Here is an 8,851-nt window from a genome sequence, read left to right as displayed (position 1 = left end):
ATGGAGTCGCCGCCGCGCAAGCTCAATATAGGCCGAGACAGAATCAGCATGCTCCCCGACGAACTCCTCCTCGAAATCATCGAGCGCCTTGACCTGCCCGAGGCGGTCCGGGCCGGCGCAGTCTCGATGCGGTGGCAGCACCTCCCCTACCGGCTCTCGCGCCTGCACCTCGGCGTCTGCCACTTCCAAGGCGCCACGCCGCTCGAGGTCATGGACGCGTTCACGAGCGCTGCGCATACGCTGCTGTCTGTGGTTCCTCTGCACGAGTGCGATGTCGTTCCTCTAGGAGAGTGCGAGACTGCGAGTGCGAAAGTGATGCCCTCAAGACCCTCATCCTCACCTTCTACATGTCATCTCCTCATCTGAGCACCATAGGCCGCACCGTCGAGGACCTTGTGAGATACGGCGATACCGAATGCCTTGAGTTTTGCATATCCGCGCCGCCCGCGAGCAACGCCGCCCCGCTGCTCGCCACACTGCTTGCTGAGTTAGGGAAGCAGTTCATGTCCTTCTCCCGTGCCTACCCGACCACCTTCCAGTGGCTCACGAGGCTTACACTCAAGAACCTTGCGTTTGGACATTCCGACATCACCGAACTCATTAACGCTTGCGATAAGCTCAAGCACCTCACCCTGAGTTCCTGAAGTCTGGTTGATCAGCAGTTGGCGCTCAAGATTGATACCCCGTGCTCAGGGCTTCGGAAGCTCAACCTCATCCATTTTTGTTGTCAACAGATCGAACTCATCTCCGTCCCCGAGCTCAGGACAGTGATGTGCTCTTCTCGGCACAACGCGAACCTCCCAGTGCGCTTCGGCGACGTTCCCAAGCTTCGGTGAGTGACCCTCGGTTATTATGGAAAGGCGTGGCAACCACCTCTCATGCTGAGCGAGTGTCTTCCAAGAAGTTCCAGGAATCTGTTGAAACTGCAACTCATTTTTTTCCCCGAATGGTAATGTTAATTATGTGCATTTACATATCATCTGCTCTTCTTCTTTGCCAAGTTCAGTTGTGTATCTTGTGCTCTTCATGTTACAGAGATTCAGCCGGAGCAGCCGAAGCAGCTCACTGCTATATTCAGAAACCTGGCCAATGTGCATCTTTTTGGTATCTTCCCTGAGTGTGACCTGAGCTGGACCCTGTTTATCCTAGAAGCTGCATCTGCCCTGCAGAAATTCAAAGTATGGATGTGGCTCATTCTAGAATGGCATGTTACTCGAATATTCAGCTTTAACAATATAGCAGGAAGCAGTTGATATATTTTTCAGTTACTCACCAAATCTAATGTAGCACGAATGTTAAAAGTAGTGCATACAGTATCCTGCTGTATTTGTACCTCGTTTTAGAGTTCTCCAAAATTCTCTCCTTGCTTTTTTGGCAATGAGGAAATATGCACATATCCCTTTTCATTAGAATTATTTGTTACAAAGTATCTTGGTTGAAATAAAGAAATAAACATGTGAGCAACATAGGAGGATTATAGCTGTAATTTCATAGGAATCCCAGAAGCATATTTCTGTGTCTTACTTTACCTAGGATTTAAAATTCATCCAAAAACCCTACAGGGGGGTCTAGATTTAAGATATAATTTTGAAACTTAGATTTAAAATATTAGTATTGAGTGTGTTGAAGTTAGCTAGACAGGGCCCATGACTTGGTTTCGAGATCTTATGTGTTTCAACTCTAGCCTACCCCAACTTGTTTGGGAGTGCAAGGCTTTATTGTTGTTGCAGTGGTAGTAGTACAAGTAGTATTGAGTGTGTTGCAACTTTTTAAATGGCAAAGATATTTTTAAATGCAATTGTTGTTACATTGTCCTGCATGGGTGAGGCAAGTTTAATTAACATGTGTTATGTATTTTGTTTGCCCATGCATGAAGTTATCCCAAACTAAACATGCATGTGAGAAAAAGCCTGATGATACTGCCGAGAAGACCAATGTGGTGTGGGAGCCATCGAAAGATAAGCATCTCAACTTGAAGTTGCTCATGATATTTGGGTTCGAGGAAGAGGTCAAGGTGACAAACTATATAAGGCTAGTCATGGAACATGCTGCGGGGTTGAAGAGAATCGAGCTTCATAGTGAGGACCCATGCAAGGAGTGCAATGCCATTGACCCGATGAGATCCCAGGTGGATGAAGCTAGCAGGCACCGGATTAAGGAGCAACTCATGCTTGAATCCTCCTCGGCCATGAAGAGAATAATTTGTTGATGGGTATGGTAAAAAATGATAATAATCTCATAAAACAAGTGTTCGCACTTCTGCTGGACTGATGATGACGTCCAGTGAGTCGTAATTTTAGTTTATTTTAGAATAAAAAATACTTGTTGGTGTGGAAATTGCATTACAGCATGGGTTGTATTACTTGTGCACTGCTTTTCAAATTGCCTACTGTATGCAGTATGCTGATTCAAATTTGTAAGGCATTCTCTTTTCAGAATGAGACTTTGGGAGGCCTGGGAGAATAGAAAATGGTAGCAGGTGAAAAACAGTAAAAGAAGCAGGTGGAAAACTACCCGATAGAGATTATGTTTTGAGCATCTCTTCTGCATAATAAACAGCTCGTTTAATGGTACCTACTTTGGTGGCTGGAAATGGTGTTTCATTTTCCTTTTTTTATTTGTCATGGACAAAGGAGGGCAAAAAAGAAAATGAATTTTGTGTGTGACGAATAGAAAGTCGGATAAGAATTTTGTGGTCCAAGCCCATGGCCGCGATCACAAACTTCCGTTCTCATATGGCGTCGGTCAAAGCTTGCGATGTTGACTTCTTTGTGCTGCTTGGTAAACGAGGAATGTATTGTGGCGTCGAAACTCCGGTCTAGCGGTGGAAGGTGATTCCCTGTATGAATTGAAGTTCATGCTTTTCCATCGTCCAGTCTTACTCCGGCGGGGTAGAACAAACTACCGTTGTTTCCACATTTGAGTGGTAGATTTGTAATTTTAATCAACGAATATGTTAAGTATAAACTGGCTGGGCAAGCTGCTCTCTTCCTATTCCATTATCTGGAACGAATTGTGCATAAACTGGCTGATTCCTCTTTGAGAAATTTGACTGGGATCTGTCAAGATCTAATAACTATTTTTCTTTTGCTTTTATCTTGGCTGGCAGTGTCATATTAGGCTGTCAGTTTATTGCAGAGTCATGACTGAGCCGTGCTCGGTTGCAGATGCGGATGGTTATCAAGATTATCAGGACAGCCTGTAGTGTGAGACTGTGAGACAAGCATGCCAACTGGTACTTGTTCATGTATTTTTCCTGTTATTAGATGCGGATGCATTGTATCCATGAACTGACCCGTTCTTCGTGTAACTGACATCAACTGTTAGTTGAAATAGCCTTATCGCTGGAGCTCTGACTTTTCATCATTTAGGTCATATATTATTCCCATGATTGCTTTTATATATACTCGTCATATTATGATGGATGAACAAATCAGAAGGATCACACAATCTTACAGAGAGTCTTGCAAGGAATCAATTGACTAGTATATTACAGGTTCTCTCCAGATGGTGATATTATACTTTTAGATCCACTTGACAAGTGGGGGTGAATTCTTTATATAGATGGTGAGTCAATGGAGGCTTCCTTGTTCTTGAATCTGAGGCCATTTGTTCTAGTACAATGCACACGACTGAGTAGTATAGCGATTCCAAGAAGGCTCTTCCCTTCCACAACCTGTTCCAACTCTTGATGTGAGGCCCTACTTCCAGCAAATCAGCATCTAATGGCGGATCCAGTGACCATGCTAGGCATGAAAGCCATAGGATGGGTAACAGCGCCTATCGTCTCTGAGCTTTTCAAGAAATGCGCCAACTACCTGAGCTTTCACGCGTCAGAGAAGTTACGACAGCTTGGTCCAAAAGTTTTGCTGATCGAGCGGGCTATGGAGGTATTTGAGGAGTTCCCCAACAGGTCTCGTGTGGAGCAGTTCTTCAACGATCTTAAGAATGCTTTCTATGAAGCCGAAGACATCTTGGATGACATTGAGTATCATTGTCTCGAGAAAAAAGATCCAAGATGACAAGTTCAAATCAGATGGCATAAGAGATGCTGGCTGAAAAACTCCTGCCCAAGGCTCCCCCCCTAAAAAATAAGGTTTGTCCTTTTGGTCTATCTGTTTCGGTTTCTCACATGTTCTGAAACATTGTGGTGCTACATATCTGATAGGTCACATGATAAGAAATGGCCCTTTTCCTTTTCCCTTTGGAAAATCCAGCTATTCAAATCATGTGTGCATAATTTCTCAAGAGTTCATAGATAGATGTATTTCTTGTTTGTAAATTATACAAAGCTGCAAGAAATATAACTAAATTTGAACTTTAGAAGACGATTCAACTGCATGCAGTCGATTAGTTTTATAGACAGGATCCTTTCCTAGTTATGTTAATGTGATGCAAGCATCATCAATATGTGCAAAAGCAATCAGCGTCAGTTACTACTCCTTCGCCTCCAATTATAGACACAATTTTCCAAGCTTGTGCTTGGTAACTTCGATTTTTTTCTAGTAATTGTTTGGGTAGTGCCATATTTGTGGCACAATACACTCTTGAAGCATACCATGCCATGCTTATTTTACACGCAAACCCTTGCTAATGGTGACAGAAATTCTGTCCCTTTTTTTTATATGTTTACGCTTTATTTTTTGCTGCAGTCCTAATGTTTGTTGACACTGCACCCTTTGATTTTGTTTTGCAGGCTACTGGTATATCAAAGAAGGATTTGAAAGAAAGGTTAGAGAAGATAGACGATATTCTAAACAATGCATACAAATTTGTAGAACATCTCAAATTTATCGACCGTGATTAATTTCAATGGAAGCCAAGCTGCTCCTGCTAGTTCGGAAGGCGCAGTCACTACGGGGGGCCCTCCCCCAATAGTATTCGGGTGAGATAAAGAGAGTGACAAGATCGCGGAAATGCTTCATGAGAAGGAATGTGATGGTCAGCCAAATACCAACAGTGGTTTATGTTAATCTGTAATTGGTCTTCATGGCATTGGCGGGTCTAGGAAAACTACCCTTGCGCGGTTAGTTTATGCCCCTGAGAAGGACAAGCAAGAAAAAAAAGTATTTTGACCTTGTTATGTGGGTTCATGTTTCTCAGAATTTTAGCGTGGGTGACATTTTGAAGGAAATATTTGAGGCAGCTACATGTAATTCGTGCCCTCAACTCAATAACCTTAACACCCAGTGGCGTAGCTGTTGGCCCAGACCCGGCGTCAAGTACTTTCTGACGACGGCGATACGACCGACGACGAACGACGAAGACAGACGAAGCTCGCTGACGAACTCGACGAAGTTCCTTTACGCCGAGATGCCCCGTAGTGCAAAGCTAGTCTCAACTCACGTTGAAAGCTAGCACCGGACCTTGATCGATCCACACACAAAGTCTTCGTAAGCAAGCACAGACCAAAGCTAGCCTGTTCTAGCTAATCGATCTGTAGAACGCCTCCTGTACGTACACAACGGCCAGCCGGCCGGAACACACGCACGCACACGAGAATAGCTTGTTTGATGGCTACAGGAACGTGTCGTTCCTGCTACTTTATTGCTTCAAATCAGATCCACGGTCTGGTTGTTACAGGGTACAGGCTACATGTATATATAGCCTAGGATAGCTACGTGAGCAATACTACTCGGTTTGCTAATCCTAGTCCTACACGGTACATGCAAGTAACCTACTCGTACATGAATTCCTATACCTACTCGGTGACTGCTACTAGTCCGTGCCGGACAGGGGCACCACGTCGTGGTTAATCCCAACAATCACCCCCCTAAACACGACGTCGCCATGTCACAGCTCGGACGCCGATCCTTCTTCTCATCTCCAAGAACTTCTCTCGATCCAAAGCCTTGGTCTGGATGTCCGCCAGCTGATCATCGGTGCAAATGTAGTTTACCTTTGTCTTCGCTTCTTCCACGCAGTCCTTAATGTAATGATACATCGTATCAATGTGCTTGCTCCTATCACGCCGCACTGAATCCTCCCGTAGAAAAGTTTCAGACTTGCTATCAACATTAAGCACCACTTGTTCCAGATCTCGATCCATGAGATCACCGTGTAGCCGCCCTAGCCCACACACCTTCACACGCCGCAGTGGCAGCTGCAATATACTCTATTGCATTAACTGCGGGTGCTTTACTCTTCTTGTTCAGCTCAAGACGAGGTTTCATTGAAGCATCATTGGATTGCAATCTTCATGCCATAGTTTCAAGTATTTCCTTGCGTATGCCTCCTGGCATAGTGTGACCCCCTCCGTCTTTTGATGTACCTCTATCCCGGGGTAGTAGCTCAAAAGACCTAGATCATCCATCTTGAAAAGCTCTTTCATCTGTAGCTTGAACTTTGCAATCACCTCTTCATCTGCTCCAGTTATCAATAGGTCGTCGACGTAGATGCCAACTAGTAGACGATCCTTTCCTTCACCTCTCTTGTACATTGCATGCTCTAGTGGGGCTTTCTCAAATCCAAGAGAAATCAACGTTCGATCAAGTTTGATGTTCCACTCCCGAGGTCCTTGCCATAGCCCATACAAGATTTTATGTAACTTCAGTACCTTGTGCTCTTCTCCCTCTTTGATGAAACCCGGCGGTTGATTCACATACACGTCTCTCCTTCTATCTCGCTGTTCAAAAACGCGGATTTTACATCCATGTGATGTACTTTCCATGATTCCTGAGCCGCGAGAGCGATGAGTAATCTCACCGACTCCATCTTTGCAATGGGAACGAACACTTCTTTGAAGTCCATACTTTCCTCTTGCATGTATCCTTTGGCCACTAGCCTCGCTTTGTGCTTCATGCACCCTTCGACATATTTCTTGATCTTGAATTCCCACTTGAGCTCTATAGCCTTTTCATTGTTGGGAAGATCCACAAGCTTCCATGCATTATTGTCGTGGATCGACCTCAACTCCTCTTCCATGGCCTGACGCCAACACTCCATCGTATTTGCGTCATTAAAATCTGTCGTTTCCTCGGCACTTAGACACTGCCATCCACTCCTCATCTTTGCCGGGTCAATCTTTCGAAGAGCTTGCTTCGAATATTGTTGTAACACCGGTTGCGGAAGTACGGACGTGGGTGGCTGTGTCCTTTCCTCCATTACTATCGGAGACGACGTGCTATTTTCTGCTACGCACTTTACTTTTGGCGAAGCAAAAATTCCAACGTGAGCTCCTAAAGCTAGGCTTCTTTTTCCTTGTACAGTGTATGGACTGCTTCCCGATGGCAATACTGAGCTGCACCCTCCAGCAGTATAGGCTACTTGTAGAGTTTCATCATGGGATGGGACAAGCCCACCTCGACCTGCTCCTTGCCCTCCTGCTGGGGGCGTACTACTACCCGTACGTGGGCTGCAGCAGCCTTCGTATTCATCGCTTGGTACCTTTCGCTACCTTCTAGCCTTGTGGATTGTCATTTTCTGAGACATGGAGTGCCGCGTCGTGGCCACCAACTCCATGTATCTGCGCCATCAAGCTAGCTGCGCTTGCATTCGATACACCAGCGACTTCCAGTTCGTTCGTAGCCGCTGCACTCGTCTTCACTTTTGCGCTAGCATCAACAACAGTTTCTGTTTCTTCGTGGACTTCCGACGCCACGTACGTCTTCGTTTTCTCTGGACGCATCGCACAAAAACTACTCCTCCATGGCTGAGCACACGCGGCAATTGCTGCATCCACTCCAGCAAAATTAGCACTAATGCCCGTAACATCGATGTAGGTTTCAGAATCACCCCCCGCGTCCGTAGCATCGACACGAGTTTCCGAACCATGATCTTGAGAGCGAACTTTTTCTTCACGGAGCGCGACAATTTCTTTAGCCGACACTTGAAGAATTGATCCTCCTTGTCCACAAGTTCACACATCAACATCATGTCACCATTCATCTCCTTGCTGGGCCATGAGCGCCTTCTGCTTCGGTGCTTCCTCGCAGTCAGCCTTGAAGTGGCCGAGGAGGCCACAGTTATAACATCTCACTTTCCTGATGTCAAACTTTCTCCTCGGTGGCGGTGCAGCCTCATCGTCTGAGTCGTCGTCCGAGTCGGCGAAGTTCTTTCTCGCCGAACGCTGCTTCCCCTTCTTCTTGCTGCTGCTCCTGGATCCGCCTTGCTTTTCTAGGGCGATCCACTGCGCCTTCGTGAGCATCACAAGCTCGTCGTTCCTCCTGTCTCCGAAGACTGTACCGCATCCGCTCATCGTGAGCCTTGTACCGTCCGACAAGATCGTCGATGGAGAGAGTCGCGAGATCGACGCACTGCTCGATCGCCGTGACAATTTGCAGGTACCGGGGAGGGGCCGCGCAAGAACCGCCGGACAACCGAGGCTCCGTGAGGTTTTCTCCAAGCGCGCGGATCCGATTGACGAGAGTAGCCACCCGTGAAGCGAACGCGTCCACGGACTCATCGTCGCCCATGACCAAAGTCTCGTAGTTCCTTACGCGCCGGCCCGGCTCCACCTCCTTCTCCTCCTTTATTTCGTTGGCACAGATCCCGTACGTCGAGTACTTTCCGACGTACACGTGCACACAAGCTGGCTTTTCCCTGGAGATATGCACGTACACAGCAAGCAGGCACACACGTCTAGCTAGCTTTGCACAGCCTCACGCTTAGTCAAACTAGCAAATCAGTTTCGCCGACGCCGCCTGCCGATCCTTCCGGTGCTCGGCTCCCTCCTTCTTGAACGCGTCGCCTCCTGGGTCGACCGCGTCCCATAGCTCGTTGGCGCGGAGACCACACTCCATGAGGGCCTTCCAGACCCCAAAGTTCTCGCAATCAAACCGTGGATACGACGAACTCGCCGGAGCAGCAATTACTTTAGCCGCACCGGAGTACTCCGCCAGCTGCTTGTTCC

The 8,851-nt window shown here is 46.7% G+C and overlaps 1 long non-coding RNA gene and 1 pseudogene across 1 annotated transcript; both read left to right on the top strand.

The window, feature by feature from the left end:
- On the top strand, positions 1-2,209 carry LOC125554407 (annotated as a pseudogene).
- Positions 2,210-3,472: 1,263 nt separating this feature from the next.
- On the top strand, positions 3,473-5,080 carry LOC125554406. The gene is made up of 2 exons (XR_007304402.1): positions 3,473-4,096; positions 4,697-5,080. It is a non-coding gene; the product is annotated as an uncharacterized LOC125554406 (long non-coding RNA).
- The last annotated feature ends 3,771 nt before the right edge of the window (positions 5,081-8,851 follow it).

The sequence above is a fragment of the Triticum urartu genome, chromosome 4 (genome assembly GCF_003073215.2).
Source record: "Triticum urartu cultivar G1812 chromosome 4, Tu2.1, whole genome shotgun sequence".
Lineage (NCBI taxonomy): Eukaryota > Viridiplantae > Streptophyta > Magnoliopsida > Poales > Poaceae > Triticum > Triticum urartu.
Note: the sequence above shows the minus strand (reverse complement) of the source record. Positions and strands in the feature narration are given on the sequence as shown.